This window comes from Lissotriton helveticus, chromosome 7 (genome assembly GCF_964261635.1).
Source record: "Lissotriton helveticus chromosome 7, aLisHel1.1, whole genome shotgun sequence".
Taxonomy (NCBI): Eukaryota; Metazoa; Chordata; class Amphibia; order Caudata; family Salamandridae; genus Lissotriton; species Lissotriton helveticus.
Window position 1 is genome coordinate 1,942,538,290 of NC_136068.1, and position 18,805 is coordinate 1,942,557,094.

An 18,805-nucleotide genomic window follows, 5' to 3' on the forward strand; every position below is an offset into this window, starting at 1 on the left:
TCTCCCCAGAGGGAGCCCTCTGAGAAAAGATACAACCTTAGAAATAGGGATAATTTGAAGAAACCTGATAGATATCAAGATATTGATACACGTCCCTCTTAATCTTTTCAGACTTCCTCGCAGAAATCGGAAAGAAGAGGACCGTCAGAACACAGGGAAGTACACGTCCAGTCCAAAGACAAGGAACCTGCTCATCAAAGTAAAAAATTACAATTTCCAAAAAAGAAGGTAGCCAGTATTAAAGTAATCAAACATGCAGAGGATCCTGAGGACACAGCTGAAAAACGGAGAGTGGGCTCAGACAATGCTAGACAGCGCAGCAGAAGTGAGCATAGCTCGCAAGATCCTGATTAATCATCTGGAGACAGTGGACACGAATGAATACATTCAGATGGAAACTGCAGATACCAGACTTAGCACACCTCATAAAATATACGAAATAACATTACGTATAGAGGGAGAGAAGACTAGGAAAATAAGGGGACTCTTTTGGGATAATCTCTCCAAGGGCTATGACATCCTTTTAGCTGAAAAAGACTGGCCACCGGAGTTTGTCAGGGAGTGCCCTCATGGCGAAGAAATGATTATGCCTGCCTTCTCAAATCACATTTCAATTCATAAAAAAGCTTTATATGCAAGAAAGTGGGCAGTAGCCCAAGCTCCTGCATTATATAAAAACCATGTTGGATGGGATGAGGACTCTCCTCCTCACAAAATCCATTTAAAATCTCAACCAACTGCACAGAGGCAGTACCCAATTAAGCAAGAAGCTAAAAAACAGGTCAGGGAGATCTTAGATCAACTTGAATACCAGGGGGTGATTGAAACTTGCACCTCACAAATGAACAATCCTTTGTTTCCTGTCTCCAAGCCAGACGATTCATATCGTCTAGTTTTGGGCTACAGACATCTAAACTCATGTTGCAAAACTTTTGCAGTACAAAACTCACACAGTGCAGCACTAATGAATAACATCGTGCGCAAAAAATACAAAACAACATTTGACATCTCTAATGGATTCTTTTGTCAAAACATAGCACATGAAAGCAGATATTTGACCGCTTTCTCAATAATGGGCTCGCAGGAAAATTCTGTCGACTCCCACAGGGGTTCAAGAACAGCCCAGGATTATTCTCAGGAAGAGTAACAGAGTTACTACAAATGTATGATGATGAGGCATTATCTTATGTCGATGACATCTATCTAACAGATGATGACTTGGATACTCACTTGAAAAGAGTGAACGCCATAATACTTGGGTTCGCAGCAGAGGGTTACAAATTCAACTTTAAAAAGTCACGAATTGCCCATCTAACTGTCCTGTTTTTAGGATATGAATTATCAAGTGAAGGCAAAAGCCTGGCAGACAATTTCTTAGAGAAATGCGCTGTAATTCAAGCACCAAGAACGCTGAAAAACTTACAATCAATTCTAGGTTTCCTGAATTTCGGAAGAACTTACATTCTGAATTATGCAGAGAGGGTTAAACCTCTCTATGAACTAATAAAACCAGATTTTAAAACAATCAATTGGACTCAAAAACACACAGACATTTTTAGATCATTGAAAACAGACATGTTAGCTAAAACAAAATTGCAAACACGCGATAACTCACGCAACCTTGTGATTCGAGTCATCCCAGGAAGATGCGGATTCACATACCTAACCTCTAATGAGGGAGAAACGGTACCAATAGCATACAAATCACATTTGTACACGGAAGCTGAAAAAAACATTCAGTATTAAGGAAAACATTGTACATGCGGTTCAAACAGCTGTAGCGAAAGAAAGAGACCAAGCCCAAGGCAGACAGATTACTGTTATAACAGCAGAATCAGCCTTTGAAGCGTTAACAAGCCCATGTAATTTAACTACCATGGCATTAAATCCAAAATGGATACAATGGTAAAATTCTCTTGCTACAGACAAAGTGAAATACTATTTTGGCCCGAACATGAAAAGATTAAAAAATCTAGAACAGGGGTCTCCAAACCGGTCCTGGAGGGCCGGATCCATGCCGGATTTTTTGGATATCCCTATTGAGATACATGTAGTTATTTTAAAAATCTGGCATGGATCCGGCCCTCCAGGACTGGTTTGGGGACCCCTGATCTAGAATATGAAAGAGAATATCCTCTGCCAATCGACATTCTGCCCATACAACAGTACGCCTGTGTAATATATACAGACGGACATGCACAACCCTCAGTTTGGGGAAAGCAAGCCTATAACGCCACATGCGAGATTGTTAAAAACGTGTGGCGCGGAGGTAAATTGAGACCTCGGGTACCAATATCACACTCTGTAGAAAACAATTCAGAACAATAAACTGAAGTAATAGCGTTAAAAATGGCGCTAGATAATGCCGATCGCGAATTCCCGACACTAATAGTGTGCGATTCACATTACTGCGTCAAATCATACAATAACGACTTGCAGAAATGGGTTCAAAACGGTTACAAAGATGACAAAGGTGCCACAATCAAGCAAAAATCGTTTTGGGAACAAGTAGTTCTTTTACAGAAAGAACTACTTAAGACTCACGTGATACATTCACTGAGTCATGAACGTGATGGCGTTCACGTTTCAGGGAATTCATTGGCTGAGACAGCCACAGCGGAAGCAACTAAACCGGCTTCCGTAGCTACAAAAAAGCGTTCAGAGAAATACATAGACGGGGAAACCATGCTGGCGGTTAAAACGTCATCAAAAGGCGACTGTGCAGCACTACCCGTCAACTATCCACTCAATTATACATACATAATCGATGCAAACTCCGTTCCTTTTGCTCAAATCCCTGGAGTGGGGGATAGGGTAATTCCAAACACGAACAGGAGAGTCTTGTTAATAGCAGACGCACACATGGGTGAGGGTCTTAGTCACCTTAAGATTAAGGAATCTCTGAAAGAATTACAATCAATATACTGGTGGCAAGGAATGAGCCTGCAACATCACAAATTCGCAATAAACTGCCCAGACTGCAACAGAGATCGTAGTGGCGAACCGGCCGGTGTATTGCCATGGCCCTTCGCTTAGATAGGACAATGCTATCTATATGCAAACCCAGTAGGAATAATGCGTCATATTAACATATAGGGACTAGTCTCACTTAAAATGTAGACCCCAGCTCTCGGCTGACGTCTGAACTGTTATAAAAAGATTTGCGAGTCTATAGCGGCATAGACGCAATTGGCATGCTACATTCTGACCAGGGTGCTGCTTTTAGCTCTCGAGCTTATAAGGAGGGCATGACCAGCATGGGCATTGCATTGCGGTAATCTTATCACTTCCTTCCTGAGGGAAACGGGATGGTGGAAAGAAAAAACCGAGACATAAAGCAATCTATAACGGCAAAGGTATTAGGTTCGGGGTTGGGTGGGTCAAACATTTAACAAGTGTCCAACGTAGTCTTAATAATCTGCCAAGAAATTCTCTAAAAGGTTTCAGTCCGTACGAACTATTGTTCGGGACTAGAATGCATATCCAGGACCTCGATAGTCAAACTTCAGTGGTAGAAGGAAAATGCTTTGATATCAAAGATCTTTTGGCAATTTTACAGGACTTAAATGAAAAAGAGCAACATAAAGTTGAAACAACAGCCAACAGCCACTGAAGAGAAACCACCTGTCCCAGCAAGGCCTGTCTGGATTCCAAAGATTGGGGATCTGGTCAGAGAGAAGATCGCGGTGAAGAAGGAATTTGGGCCTTCTTACAGAAAAGCAGTACCTGTCTTAGCCATCAACGGAACAAGATCAGTTGTACTACCGCCCCTTGCTGGTAAAAAGGAGAACCAAGTTGTATCCATCGACCTGGTTAAACCACAATCATGTGGCCAATAATAAGTAGTAGGCCAAGTGGACTCCCAAGAAATAGCAGAACACCAAAGTTTGCTACAAATCAAGAGGTTCAAACTGAGAGACTAATCACATTTGATAAACCTACAGTAAATCAACAAGGACTATGCAACAAAGCCATGGAACTTATGCCTCTTAAAACCCAAATTGCAACAATTCATCAAGAAACACCAGTCTACAACGATGTAGCCACAGACTATGCTAATGAAACAACAAAGAAAATCCAGAAGCAATTCCAACAATTGACAGAACTGCATCAGGCTACTTCATCAATTTCGATGACTTTTCGGAGGATCCAAGCGAACCTGAGGAACAGCCAACAACAACAAAAACTTTTAAAGACAAAGCAAAAGAACTCTTTCATCAACTCCAAGAAACCTATCTGATTTCTCCATGGATTGAATTTTGGGTGGTGCTAGGTGTATTTTTCCTCCTGCTTTGGCTCATCATGGTACTATGCTTGGGACACTTCATTGAGGGAAAATATATTACAATTGACACAGCAAGTCAGAATATCAACTTGGTCCTAACACCGCACAAGTCTTCACACATCGAGAAAAGAGAACTTTCTTCAGTAAATTTCACAGCCAATCCGATACCCGGTGGGGTAGCATGGGACAAAACTGATTACAAAATCTATGGCCCGGTCGAACTCTTGAAGTATCCACATCAATTTAAGATTTCTTTAAGTGACTTTGTAAAACCGAGCACATTCTCTGATGATTGGGACTTTGAAAGTATTAATGATATGATATCAGACTTAGTTATGTCAGCAAAATTTACAGAACATGATTATTTACAGGGTTCGTCTAATTATGACCAGATGTACTGTTACAATCACTATGCTAACCATTATTTGCATAAATCTGCTCAACCTAGAAATGTTTTTAATTATAATCAATGGGAACATTGTGCAACTCCACCTAAAAGCAGTTCGAAAACATTTTATGATAAATTCCCATACTTCTCAGGATTTAACATAAGTGAAGCAGAAACGTTTTATTTCAAACTATTAAATAAGACAGGAATGAAAACCATGCTGACAAATACAAAATTAATCTATTCAGAAACATTTTTTGAAAAAATGAATACATTTGGTTTTGATTTTTGGAACAATAATATTGAAACTAAAACCATCTGGGGTACCAGAGATTGGCAGGTCCAAGGTATAGAATCATTATTCAGAGCCTGCATGATCCCAGAACAAATTATATTCTTGAATGACACAATTCAACAGACAACCTGTCTTGGCCTAGCCAAAATTAAAGACTTAAACAAACCGTCTATTCCAAAACCAACACCTGACAGTAATAGCACTACAGATGTTGAGATAGACGTATCCCATATTTTAAACCAAAACAGAACACATCCTGATTGAAAAAAATGGTTGATCTAGCCCACAGACACAAATAACTGTCAAGATATATTCCTGAACAAAATACAGGGGTTCAAATTGACCAGGCCAGACCCTAGATACTCCCAGAGACAACATCCAGGGATAGTAACAACATACAGTGTAGGAAAACTCTGCCTCGAATGGCTACATCCACACTGGCAGAATTTAAGCAACACTTGACTTTACTTAAAGAAGGTGCTGACTTGCGTGATTTCATAATGGGACCGCGCAAACAGCGTCAAAAACATTTCATAGTGGCCTCTATATATGCAGCTTACAACGAAGCTTGGAAAGAAACTCAAATTGAAACAGCAGAAAAAATACGGGAAATTGACCGTATTCATTTGGAAAAATCACTTTCTGTTGTGGACAACAGGTTAATGACTCTGTCTTCCAGAATATATTCACTGGACAGTATTGTATCATCTGCAATCGATATAATAGAGCAGGACTTACGAATGTTACAACACGGTCAGTCCCAATTGCGTTCTATTGTACAGCTTGGCTGGACGTTACAAAATCTGCGTTCAGGCTACGTGCCTTGGCGTTTAATCAACACAACGTCATTATTCTCTATCTTTAACTTTACTGATACACAAATCAGCTTGGCACAAAAGGGTGCAGAATATACAATTCTGAGCATTGAAAAACTTGAGAGATTACCATTGACAATGTCAGAACGACCTGTCATTGAATGGATAATACACGGAATCATAACTATTCCGATAACAACTTTCCAATTTTGATACTGCCAAAAGTATATACAGGCAGGCCAGTATGAAAGGTTGGGTAAAGGATACATTAAGTCAACATGGAAATTACCTTACACACACACATGTTATAGTGAAAAAGGACAGAATGTATTTCTTAGTGGTAATAATTGTGAAAAATCACTAAGTGGTATACTTCTGTGTCAGGGTATAAATTTGCATGGGGCTTGTGAGGGGACTTCAAATAACCTTTCATGTCACCAGCTTGGCACACCTGCAACTCGAATAGAGCCATTCTTTAGACGGCTTTCTAACGGGAGCTACATTCTAATTGTGGACCACAGATGTTGTGGCTTGGTGCCAGGAAAAGCTTATCTCATAAGCGTTTCGTCCATGGTCTCTTGTTGTATGCAAGTATTGTATCCGAACGACACTCCAGATAGGGAGGGAAGAATTTGGCCCAGTTTGAAAATATTTTCTATTCGAATTGATACTTTAAGCAGAATGAAGTCTGATCTTCTACAGACGCCTGTGCCCTTGACGTCATCGAAAGAAACGTATGATCTCCAAGTTGCAAGGACAACGACAGAGATACATGCATTATTATCAACAAATTGCCCCTTACATTTCGCAAAAATGTTAAACCAAATCTTAAACATTTCAGATACGAATGGTATCGCGAGTGTATTTAAGACGATTTTTTCGGGACTGTGACACCATTCAAAGCAGTCCTGGGCATTTTTCCTAATTTTGTCCATTCGATCTTTGGCGGCCTTCCACTCCTGTTGGGACTCGTAGCAGGCATTTTATTTTTTATACTCCTGCTTCGTTATGGCAAGCCATGTCACAGACAAGACTCCAGCAACAATGGAAGAAACGATCCTAGCTATACGCTATCGGGACCGCATAACTAAAGTCCTTGGATTAGCCCGGCTAAGAGATCTGAATATGACCTGGTTTCTTTCATTCAGACCCATCTGGCAGAATTGTATCTTACCTGTGCTAAGATGTATGCTGTGCGGAGAAGAATGCGTGTTGGACACCTGTCTTACACTACTATCAGAAGTACAATTGGATACAGATACTTTGCTAAGTCCAGTAACGGCTCATGCATCGTGTTGTCCCCAGCGGTTACCTATCCTGATGACGGCATTCGTGGAAACTTCACCACTGCGATTAAAGGGTAGTGAAGTACAAGATGAGAGCAGCATCAACCAGGTACGACCTTCTGTAAGCAATGCTGATCAATACATCGATGAAAGCGATCATGCTCACGACTGCATGGTAGCGACATTCTCCAACTTGGTCGAACTTTCACCTGAAGCGGTAAACTGCTTTTTTGAAAGTCTGTCTGAAATGATGTTCTCCCCCGAACAAAAAGAATAACTTTTAAGCAAACAAGCACACAGCGTTCCCTGAACTCTGAATTTGGCCTTCAGCTTTGAAAAACAAAAGCTACTGGAAATATTTGGATCAGTTTTTTCTTCTTCCCCTGAAAAACAAAATTATTTTTTTCCCCGATTCCAAAATATTTACTTTTTTTTGGCACTCATCCTCTGCTTAAAGAAGAACTATTCTTAGAGAACAGAGCTTCTATTTTTAGGAACTCTAAGAGACAATATATTACCTCAGCCTCTAGCATATTTGCAAATAACTGTATTTATATGTGATGAAGTGGTCTCGCACTTTTTTTTCTGTATTAAGAGCCATTTCATGTGTAATTTCGCAAAATCATTCCGCTGATATATGCATCCTATTTAATGAATGATTACTCTGCTTGAAATACTATACCTATACTCATTTTTCGTGTATTTCGCATATACCATTTCAGATGCAAAAAATGTATTTTGGGGTGGGTCGGTATACACATGCACCGTTAGATATGTTTACTATTGCTTAGTTTTAGTAATTATGGACATGAATTCGTGGAGTGGGTGGAGTGTGTTTATCTAGGTACCTGAATCGATAATTCTATTCTTTGTCCTTACCCGGTTATAAATCAATAATATCCCTACAACGGCATAGAAACCCTTTTCATAATTCAGTCATAGCGCATGCTGTCACATTAAGAAAGCACTATTCCTCCAGCCCCCTAGATAGCACACCGAGTTCTTAAACAAATCCAAGCCTCCAGCAACCTGGGAAATCCCCGCTGCTTTGTTTTGATTTCGTCTGAGAACTCCTGTAAAGCACTGTAAGAACGACCAGTTCTTAGTGACATCTTTATTGACGTCTTACGTCAAACCCGGCACCTTTCAGGTATAAATATACCAACGTTGCCTTAAGCAAACACACGGTGGTAATCCTAGAGCAGAGCAGCTATCTACTTCCGAAGAGCCCAGCTGATGCGAGAGCCCACCGATGCTGCCCCTCCCTTTTGACGCGCTGAGAAAGACGCTGTCTTTTCTCTTGCCGAGAAATCCAGCCTCCGGCGTTACCAGCTTACCCTTGCGGGTGACTGGGATACCGAGTCCTGAGAGAGAGATACCAGCCCTCATGCCTTCTAATACCCAGGTACTGAACTGACTAAACCCTTACAGAGAATTCTTAAGTCAGATTCTTGGCAAAACAAACTTAACTTAAACTGCTACTTACTTACTCCCTCCCACGTATTAGGCTTAGGGCAGGTACACCGGGGTAGGCGTAGTTAGAAGCACCAGTTGAGTACGATTAGTCAATGTATATATGTATGTATCTATTTTATCCATTTTAAAGTATCATATGGCTAAGAAACCATATCAAAGCTTTTACAGTATTATTTTATAATCCTGCTTTTACTGTATGCACTTTACTTAACTATAAGTATTGCAATTGTAGCAATTCATTTCTCTTGTATGAGGAAAGAGACTGCTCAATAAATAACACCTTTTATTGAAAACGCCCGTCTCTCTTTTCTCTGCAATCTGGTGAAACTAAGTACGCACTTATTGACTGAGTGAAATAGCTGTCTTTTGTTTTCACACGACTCTAGAGATACACTCTTATTCAGGGAGAGCAAAGTTGTCATGTTTTATGGTTGTCAGAAACTAAATCCCTTCTTGTCTACCCAGGGAGGTTAAACTCCTCCTCGCCTATTCGAGAAAGTTTCTAGTGAACTCTGAGCTAGCTGGTAAAAACGTAAGTCTAATATAGTCAGTAGAGACCTAGTTAACCTCTGTCCTACGTCTACACTACTGAAGATATTATTCCAATGCACAGAGCCTATTGGGACTATAGGAACTACACTACATTACAACATAAGTGGAGGGGGGGCTTGTTTACTACAGTGGATCCCTGATTCCGATTAGGCTTGGGAGGCCTTTCAAACCACTAGAATCAGACACAGATAAAGAGGGTCCATGTGCGATAGCTCAGGGACGAGTGTATGGTAGAGATATTATACGGTGTACCACACATGCCCCAAATAAAGAACAAGCCGACTATCTGGCGTCACTGTCCACAATACTGGCCTAAACACCTCACAAGGATGCTCCTGGATGGAGACTTCATTTGTGTAGCTCAGAACTAGACCACTCACACCCACTGGTACCCATTACAGGTGTAGAGAGATCAGCGAAGGCTCGGACTAGCTGTTTAGCCCAATGGAAAACAACGGCTCTATGGAAATTAGATCCAGGAAAGTGTAAATATATATTTCATTCACATGGACCTGATCTCCATGTCAGGTTTGATAAAGTAGTTTGCTGCCACACTATAAAACTTGAGACCCTAGACGCTAAATATCTTAGAACGCTCTCTGATAATAACCTTTAATCATTATTGCGCTTTTAGAGAATTGTTGAGGGAAAAAATCCCAAACTTCTTTTGATAAAATGAGAACAAGGCATCCAGCAGGTTGCTGGGATGGGATTCCTCTAAGGTGGTGGTCTGAGGTAATGCTTGGAAACAATAGTGAAGTTGTGAGAACAAAACTAGAGAGGGAATTGAGTGTAACGGGCATCACCCAAGAAGAGCTAGAACGGGGAAACGGACAGAAACCCGAATCAATGAAAGTACTATCTTCAACAAATATGCTGATATATTACAAAAAACAATTGCTTCAATTACAAAAATATGTCAACAGTACTCACATTGATGGTAACCGAGCTGTAGAAGGGGATCTTCAATAGATGAGCTGAAAAACAAGGGAAATCGAGTTCACACACAAGTGGAGATACAGGATGCAGAAACACTTACAAACATCACTACACATCTAGGTAAAAATCTAACCATCATAGAATAGGAAATTAAGGAAGCTGTAAGAGACATCGGGCCAGGGAAGACTCTGGGATCTAGTGACCTCCTGTAGGACTTGGCCCTTTTTGGCTAAAGTCCCTAAACTTTTTGCGTTCCCCCCAGACTTTTTTTCTGACATGCTGTTTCAAGCTTAAATGCTTTGGACACTTTGCCACTGCTGATCAGTGCTTAGTGACTGATACCAAAAATATAGCAACACGGGTAAAATTAGCAGTCATAGGTTATGAATTTGTTTTTGATTGGACCTGTATTCGGATGTTCAATAGGACAATTAATTTACTCCTTTGGCATTTGAAGCTTTGATTGAATCTGTGATTTACTTTGTACCCTTTACATTTTAAATATTTTTGCATATATAAAAGAATCTTTTTCATAAAAGATTACCCGTGTTGCTATATTTTTTCATGTGATTGGTCACTGTTTATCTAACCAAAAAAGTGATTTGAGATCAATTAAGTACAGACCGCATTGCGGTTAAGTCAGAAGAACTTACCATTCATTGGTTCTAATCTGACCTCTGTCAGTCATTTCTCTGTTTGAAATAAATTCCCTTGCTGGTATCAGTCACTAAGCATTATCTGCCCGAACCCGCAAGGGTATATTGGTCACCCACCTTCCTTCAACTGCTGATTAGTGTCAAAGTGCAAGTGCTCCTTTTATAAAGTGTAATGGTAATTGGTTGTCCATGATTGGTATGTTTGCCTTACTAGTAAAGTCCCTAGTAAAGTGCACCAGGTGTGCAAGGGCTGGTAATGCAAATGCTACTAGTGGGCCTGCAGCACTAATTGTGCCACCCACACAAGTAGCCTTAAAAAGGAAACTCAGGCCTGCCATTGCAGTGCCTGCGCACAGTTTGTTAAACTGCCATGTTGTTCTGTCAAGTGTACTCACTTGCCAGACCTTACCCTTCCCTTTCTATGCACATAAGGCAAAAGGTGCAGTGCATGTGAAAGGTAGGACATGGACTAAGGAGTGTGCCATGTCCTGACAGTAAATAATCTCAATTTTGTTTTTCACTGTGGAAAGGCCATCTTGCCTGTAGGATAGAATGGGAAGGCTGTATAATATATTTTCCAGCCTATTTTCCCAAAGGCTTAAGATGGAAAGGTGAAGTTTAGTATGCCTAAACTCACAATATAATAACACATCCTTTTATGAAGGTGTTTTTTGCATTGTGTGTTTAGAAGCCACTCTTTTAGAAGTGGTTGAGTTTTTGTGCTCTAACATTTGAGTGTGTCTGTGCCTGTCTGTGGATTGACTGTCTGGATTTGAAAGCGATAAGATCTGGGGAATGTCTTGACCCAGGGGATGAGGTGAGACAGCAACAAGCTGACCTGCATCTGGAGGGTAGGGGGAGGAGAAGCCCCTAGAGGTGAAGAGGCCGGGGTTGCTGCTATAAAACAATTGTTCCACCTCCTGCTTAGTGATTGAGAATCCAGTCCCCCACTAATCAAAGGAAGAAGGTGTCACTGGCAGGGAGGCACCCAGAACTGGTTTTGACAGGGGTCAGTGCCCCCTGATCACAAAGACTTCAAAGCCATTGAGGGGTATAACTATGAGTGCTGAAGCCCCTGAACTTTGGAGAATGGCTTGATTAAGTGTAAACAAGACTGGAGATACTTTGTGGTCAAGTGGACCGTTGCCAAGGAAGAAACAATTGAATAGACTGAAGGGGAGGACTGACCCTTGCTGTGTGTTCTAGGGCTGCCATGCAGTTTGCTGTTTTAACCTAGGGAAGGCTTAAGGGACTTTGCTGTGCGCTATGTCACCCTGCTTGAAAGGACTTTTTTTTTCCAAAAACCTTTATTAGGAAAAATTGCACAGCACAGTTGCAGAGTTCCACAATAGCAAAGGATTATGCACAGCAATACATTGCAGCAGAGGCAATCGCAAACTTGTGATGCTTGGAGACAATGTCATGGAGAGTTGTCATAAAACCACTAGAGAGCTGAAAGCATACGGCAGAGAAAGGGCACCATGAGTAAAGGAGAGGAGCAGGGTGGATGGAGGGGGGCGTGAGCGAAGTGGAAGCAGCTCATGAACTTACACTGGCGGCTGCCGCGGGCAGGGTGCCGGCGGGGAGCGCGGGAGAAGTCGCAGGATGCTGGGAATCATGCCTTGAATGGTAGGTGACAAGTGGGCCGCGTATGTCAAGAGGGAGACACTTGGCTGGTAAAAGGTCCCAGAACTCAGATAGGAGGGTTTGGTGTCGGGACGCATCCACGAGCCAGAGGGAGGCCTTAGGCGCAGGCATGCGAACCCAGCACATGGAGACCCTACGCCGTGCGAGGACCAGCAGCATGGCAGTCAAACGACAGAGGCATCTGGGCAAAATTTAACGAAGCCTAAGAGGCAGAGCATGGGGTCAGGTTGAAGCGGTGACGAGGTAATTTCTGAGATAATAGCGCAAACCTCAGGCCAGTATGCTGAGACCCGGGGGCACAGCCAAGCGAAATGAGAGAAATCAGCCACGGGCTCAGAGCAGCGCAAGCATCTGTCACTCGTTATCTGTCTGACTCCACTCCTGACATCCTGGCAGCCCTTCCCGACAACTACTACATCCTACATGTCAACCGGATCCCAGGAAAAGTGGGAGGTGGAGTGGCGGCCATCATTCATAAGGACCACATCTTAACCTCCATGTCTTCCTTGAATCTCCCTTCTGCTGACAACATGATTATTAAGCTTGATTCTAATACAGGTACTGAGAGAGGGGGTCCCAGCAAGAGAAAACATAATATATACAAAATGAAATACAATAGAGTAACAGTTAGTTCACAAACATCGTTATTTAATCACAATGTAAGTATAAAATGAATAACGCAATGATGCATTCATGGATAATTACAAAATATTTACACGTGCCCATGGGAGAGAGGGAGGTGGTATTGTGAAGGAAGGTGTAGGTGAAGGATGGTGACATAAAACACGGCCAAAGCGCTTCACTGTATTATCAAAATTTAGTCAAAAATAGACAAAAGAAGACCATCAGTTCAAGAAATTAATTACGAACATATCATACTCCACATATTACAATCAATGTCAAGTTCATGGGGTGGAGCTGAAGAGAGAACAAGAGCTGTCGACGTTTCGACCCCTAAGAATAACAGGTTCTAATTATTCCCTTGTGACGGGGTCTTCATCAGGACGGGGAACAGGGCAAGGACCTAATGGGTAAGTAACGAATATATATTTCAATCTACTGCAAAAAGTCAGAATTAATTAATTTATATACATACCTCGCTGGCAGTCTGCTAGACCCGTTAGGAAAACTCCATTGGCTTCCAATTTGCCAACCCGTTGCCTTTAAGGTACACCCCCTCCCGCAACCTTCGTTCCACCAACCTCCACCTCTTGGCCACCCCGACTTTCAAGCTTCAACGTCAGGGTGGTCGCAGGTTTGCGTCCTTTGCCAACACATTATGGAACTCCCTTCCATTGGAAATCCGATCATGTAATAATCTCTTAGGTTTCAGGAAGATGCTAAAAACCTGGCTATTTAAGCAGTCCCAATGGTAATTCCTGCTTGATTCCGCCTTTCGCTAGAGACAGCGCTATGAAACCTCCCAGTGTACATGCGCTCTACAAGTAATTACTAACATAACATAACACTTGCTACAAGACCTAATTTATGAAGTTGAGCGGGAGTACGATACAGCTGGTGTATGTATTTGAAGTGTATAAGGCGCAAACGATAGATGGGGAGAGGCGTTTGACCTGAGTGCAACAATACAGCCAATCAGAGTGAGAAATTGGCCTGGTATATATATTCTAGTGGGCACCTTGCACCAGTCTAAACGACCCTTATTGATGGTGGTTGTAAAGTCAACCTTATAGAAAGCTATCCTAGTGGTAGCATGGACCAGCAGTCTTGGGCTAAAACTTCAGAGAGCATGTGAAGCCTGTTGTTTTACCATATATAATCCCTTGAATACCAAATGAAAGGACACCACACAAGGTATATATCAAATATATATGTATTTACTTCTAACACAACCCCTCTGAACTCTTTATGAGGTCAGAGATCGAAAATACATTACAAGTTACTCATTTAGCATACTTTAAGTTGCACAAATACAATTCTGCCCTAGGGGCCTCACGTAACCATATACTAAGTAAGTGGTATAAGAACCACTTCAAGAATAGTGAATAGGCCTAGGGCCTAGGGAATCGCTGAGGCTACACTACAGAACCAAAGGTTAGGAAACAGTAGACCCACGGGCGGCGCCTGCAGTGTCTAAACACAGGCGCGGGTTCTCATTAACTTTCAGAGGAGAACAAAGAGGTCACAAAGTTACTGATTAAGGGAACTTCCGGGTGGACTACGACAAAACCCCTTTAAACTAGGACACTTGGATTGTCAATACCCACGGGAGCACCAGAGTACTCGAGTTACCTCACCCAGGGAAGCCGGGTGCATAGGTGTCTTTTCATGTCGGGTTTCGTCAATGCTTTCAATGGAGACCTGCAAAAGAAGTGCTGCAGGCAACCGAAGTAAGAGTGTCCGGGTGGATCCAAGGGTGGGTCGAGGAACTGAAGAACCTGAAAGCATAGGGGACAGAGTCTGGGTCACTAGCCAGTCCAGTCCCTCCCTCTATCGGCTGCCCACTTCTCCCTGAGCGGCAAGGTGGAAGGCTGCGTGTGGGTCAGCAGGGCCTGCGCCAGCCAGTGTATTATATGGGAGCCGATGCCCATGACATGTAAATACTGCATGAATTGATGCATCGGTAACTCCTCCGTCACATCGCCCCAGGAGGCGGTTAGTGTATCTATGAGGGACGCATGCAATAGAAATTGCCTGGCTGGGAGGTCCGTGCTTGCGGCGAGGTCCGCAAAAGAAAGTAGCGCGCCGTCAGCGTAGAGGTCACGCAGCGTTTCCAATCCTACCCGTGTCCAGCCGGCCAGTAGGGCCTCCGTCAATGCTCCTGTTGCCCCGGGGGCGCCCAGGAGAGGGAGTATCAGGGCATACGGCTTTGTTGCCCGGGTGAGCCGTAGGCATCGAAGGAAGCACTTGTGTGCCACTGCTAGGTGAAATTGAGAAGGACAGGGGGACCAAGTTAGAGGATGGAACAATGTACAGACCTGCGTCTGGGTCCAGGCGGTGGCATCCGAGGCAGTGTCTCCCACATTTTTACCGCAAAGCCATCCCGACACCCATTATAGCTGCGCCGCTAGGTAGTACAGCTCCATGTTGGGAACCGCCAGGCCTCCCGAGTCAGTGGTCAAGTAGAGTTTAGTCAGTGCCACGCGGGGCCGGCCCGCGTTCCAGACAAGGCTGCGAAGCAGGACCTCCAGGTCCCGGAACACTTTATTGGGGACATATGTCGGAATATTGGAGAAGTAGTACAATAGCCTTGGTAGGACTATCATCTTGGCCAGCGCCACACGACTAGGCACATTCAGGGGCATGGTCTTCCAAAAGCCGATTTGGGCAAGAATGGAAGCAATCGCCCTCATCGGCTCTCTGTACTTTATAAAAAAAACTAAATTAAACGAGCTCCCACATATTACAGCAATTGTGCTCTGATTCCTAATGCCATCAAGTAAAATGATCCTCCGTGTTCCTTTTTTAAAGTAAGACAGTCATTACTGTGATGCAGGGGCCCCTCGCCCCTCGGACCACGGTGCTGCTGCACCTGCTTCGCTAACTATGGCCGCCACCTTGCAAAGTGGGCTGTCTTCTCTGTCCTTTATCAAAAACATGGACCCCATCTTGTCCCACCCCTCTCCCGGACATCTCCCTGAGGCACAAACTAAGGATTCTCGATTCCAGTTTATTATTTTTCCCCCGTGAGCCATTGTTCCAAGGCCCAAAGCAACAATGGCACAACAAGTGAGCACTTAGCCCTCACGCCGCTGGGCACTGGTGCCACTGCACCTGCAACCACAATGGTATCCCCAGCCCTGGAAAGCAGGCCGTCTCCTTTACCCACTCCACTGGGCCTTCATTCCTAGGACCGAAACCCAACGCAAGCTGCCCCTACGTCTTACCTGCCTGTGCACTCTTCACTATGTTGCAAGGGTGATCCAGAGCATAATGCTAGCAAGGAAAATGGGCCCCAACTAAATTTTTGTTATGAGATAGCCATAACTGTGCATCAACGCCACAGTGCCTGCTGCACTAATTATTTTTTTTTGAAAAGTTTTTTTATTGCAGATGTACAAAACAGATATCAACATTAGTCAACCATCTCCGTCATTACATCATAAAGTACCACTGTATCTGTGAATGTGAACACAGCCATTTAGCCCACAACCCGGGGGTAGGGCGGCATACCAATAAGTGTAAACAGAGTACCTGAATGCCAACTTTAAAAGACATCTGGTCAACATCAGAATATAGTATCCGCTTTTATACCTCCAACTCCCTTCCCCATGTCACTGCGAAGGTCAGCCATCTATCTCTTACGGACGACACCAGAGCACCAGTGTCTGCCGCGGTAGGTCTGAACTATCACTCTCTCACTGTAGTGAAACCTGGGTCTATCAATGATCACCTAGTGGATCTCTATGTCACCAGTCTCAAGGGTCCCTGATTGTCAGTCCCAGCTACCACACCGTGCCATTGGCGCCCCCCCCCACCACTACAGCAGCGTACTATTGTTACCCTCCCACCCCTCCCTGTCCCCTCCCTCTCCCCAATTCTTGCAGATGTGGGTGGCTACTATTGGTTTGGCACCAGCATACAATACTAATCTGGCATACACGTTTGTGCCTCTAGTCCTCGTGGATTTCCCTTCTTATATCTCACTCTCCATCCTCTGTCATGTAGTCCTTCAAAGCCTGAACTATAACCTCCCAGGCCCCTGCTTTCTCTAAACTTTTTTCGTTACCTGTTCTGGCAGCCAGTCTCATTCTGATCACCCCTTCACACCTGGACCATTTCAATAGCTCATTCATCCATCTTCGCACCGACGGGCCTTCCTTGGACTTCCAGTGCCAGGTTATTTCTCTCTGAGCCAGTACGAGTCCCAGATCTATAAATTTGCTAGTGACTTTTGTTCTAGCCGTGTGGGGGAACCAAAGCAACAGGCATGCCGCCATGTCAAACTCCACCTCCCGGTCAGTAACCACATTCAGGAGTTCCCCTACAGCAGGCCAGTACGTCCCCAGCTTCCGGCAACTCCATAGCAGATGGTCAAATTCAACCTCAGGCACTAGGCATCTCGGGCACATCGCATCCTGCACTCGAAAATACCGTTTGATCTTCCCCGGGGTCAAGTAAGCCCTATGCAGTATAAAGAGGTGCACCTGCTGGAAGCGGGCGTTCCTGCAACCCTTCCACGTCCGTTCCAGGATATGGCTCCAGATCGTGTCCGGTATAGGTTTGCCTACACTTTCCTCCCATGTTGCCTTTAGCTTGGTTAGTGGTTCTAATCCCTCATGTAACATCCGGGAGTGGAGACAGGTCACCGCCTTGAAAGTCCCCGCCGCCATCACCACATATTGGCAGGCCATAGTCGTGGTCGGCTCTGTCAGTCCACTTTTCCAGTGCTTCTGTATTGCTGTGATCACTGCGGCATGCAGGAGGTAGCCCCCCTCCGGGAGCCCACATTGCTCTTGCAACACCGTAAACGGGACTAACGTTCCGTCGTGATATAGGTCCCCAACCACATGTAGTCCCAGCTCTTCCCAGTCCAACAATGGCGACCAATCACCTCCGTGCGGCAGCGCAGTCCACATCCCCAAGGGGATCTCCGGGGCATATGGCCGCACCGCTTTCGCCCTTTTCAAACTCCTATTCCAGCATAAGCGAAGAGTCCTTTCCTCTATATTCAGAGCACTTAAGTCTAGCGCCTGTTGCATAACAATGTACGATAAGATGTGTCGCTGGATACCTAACCCCCGTAGATGGTCTGGGCCTCTGAATTCCCTAGCAACGTTTTGCGTCAACACTTGTGACTGAGCCGCCAGGTAATATAACTCAAAATCAGGAACTGCCATCCCCCCTTCGAGTTTTGGTCGCATCAGAGTATCCAATGCAACCCTACGTCGTCCAGGTCCCCATAAGAAACTGACAATCATCATTTTCAATTCTTTGAAGATTCGTAATGGGATCCACGTCGGGAGGGTGCGGAAATAATAAAGTAACCTTGGTAATGCCACCATTTTCAGCAGAGCCACCTGGCCAAGTACCGACAATGGGAGGGAAGCCCAGAAGGACATACAGCCCCTCAGGGCCCGCAAACCACGCCCCACATTACCATCAAGTAGAGTCGTGGTATCATGATAGATGCGAACACCCAGGTAGGTGAAGCACGTACCCTCCCAGACCACATCTACCGTTAGAGGGGGATACGGCTTGTCCGCCCTCAATGGGTATACACATGTCTTATTCCAGTTTACGTTAAGACCCGACATCCGACCAAATTTTTACAGCAATTCCACGGCCCCTTCCAGAGCCCTTTCTGTGTCCGCCAGGTACAATAAGAGATCATCCGCGTACAGAGAGATATGATGGACGTTCCTTCCGTGCTCAATCCCGTTGTACCAAAGCCCTGCCCTTGCCTGCGCCGCCAGCGGTTCCACTGCTAAAGCAAACAACAGAGGAGACAGCGAGCAACCCTGTCTCGTTCCTCTATGCACCGGATAATCGGAGGATATTACAG

The 18,805-nt window shown here is 44.1% G+C and overlaps 1 protein-coding gene across 1 annotated transcript in view; it reads right to left on the reverse strand.

Moving 5' to 3' along the window:
* Positions 1–18,805, reverse strand: part of LOC144770948 (uncharacterized) — a 110,663-nt gene that overhangs the window by 53,850 nt on the left and 38,008 nt on the right. Inside the window, exon 3 of the mRNA XM_078655786.1 lies at positions 10,031–10,074. The gene's annotated coding sequence lies outside the window, so the exon portion shown is untranslated. The remainder of the gene's footprint in view (positions 1–10,030; positions 10,075–18,805) is intronic.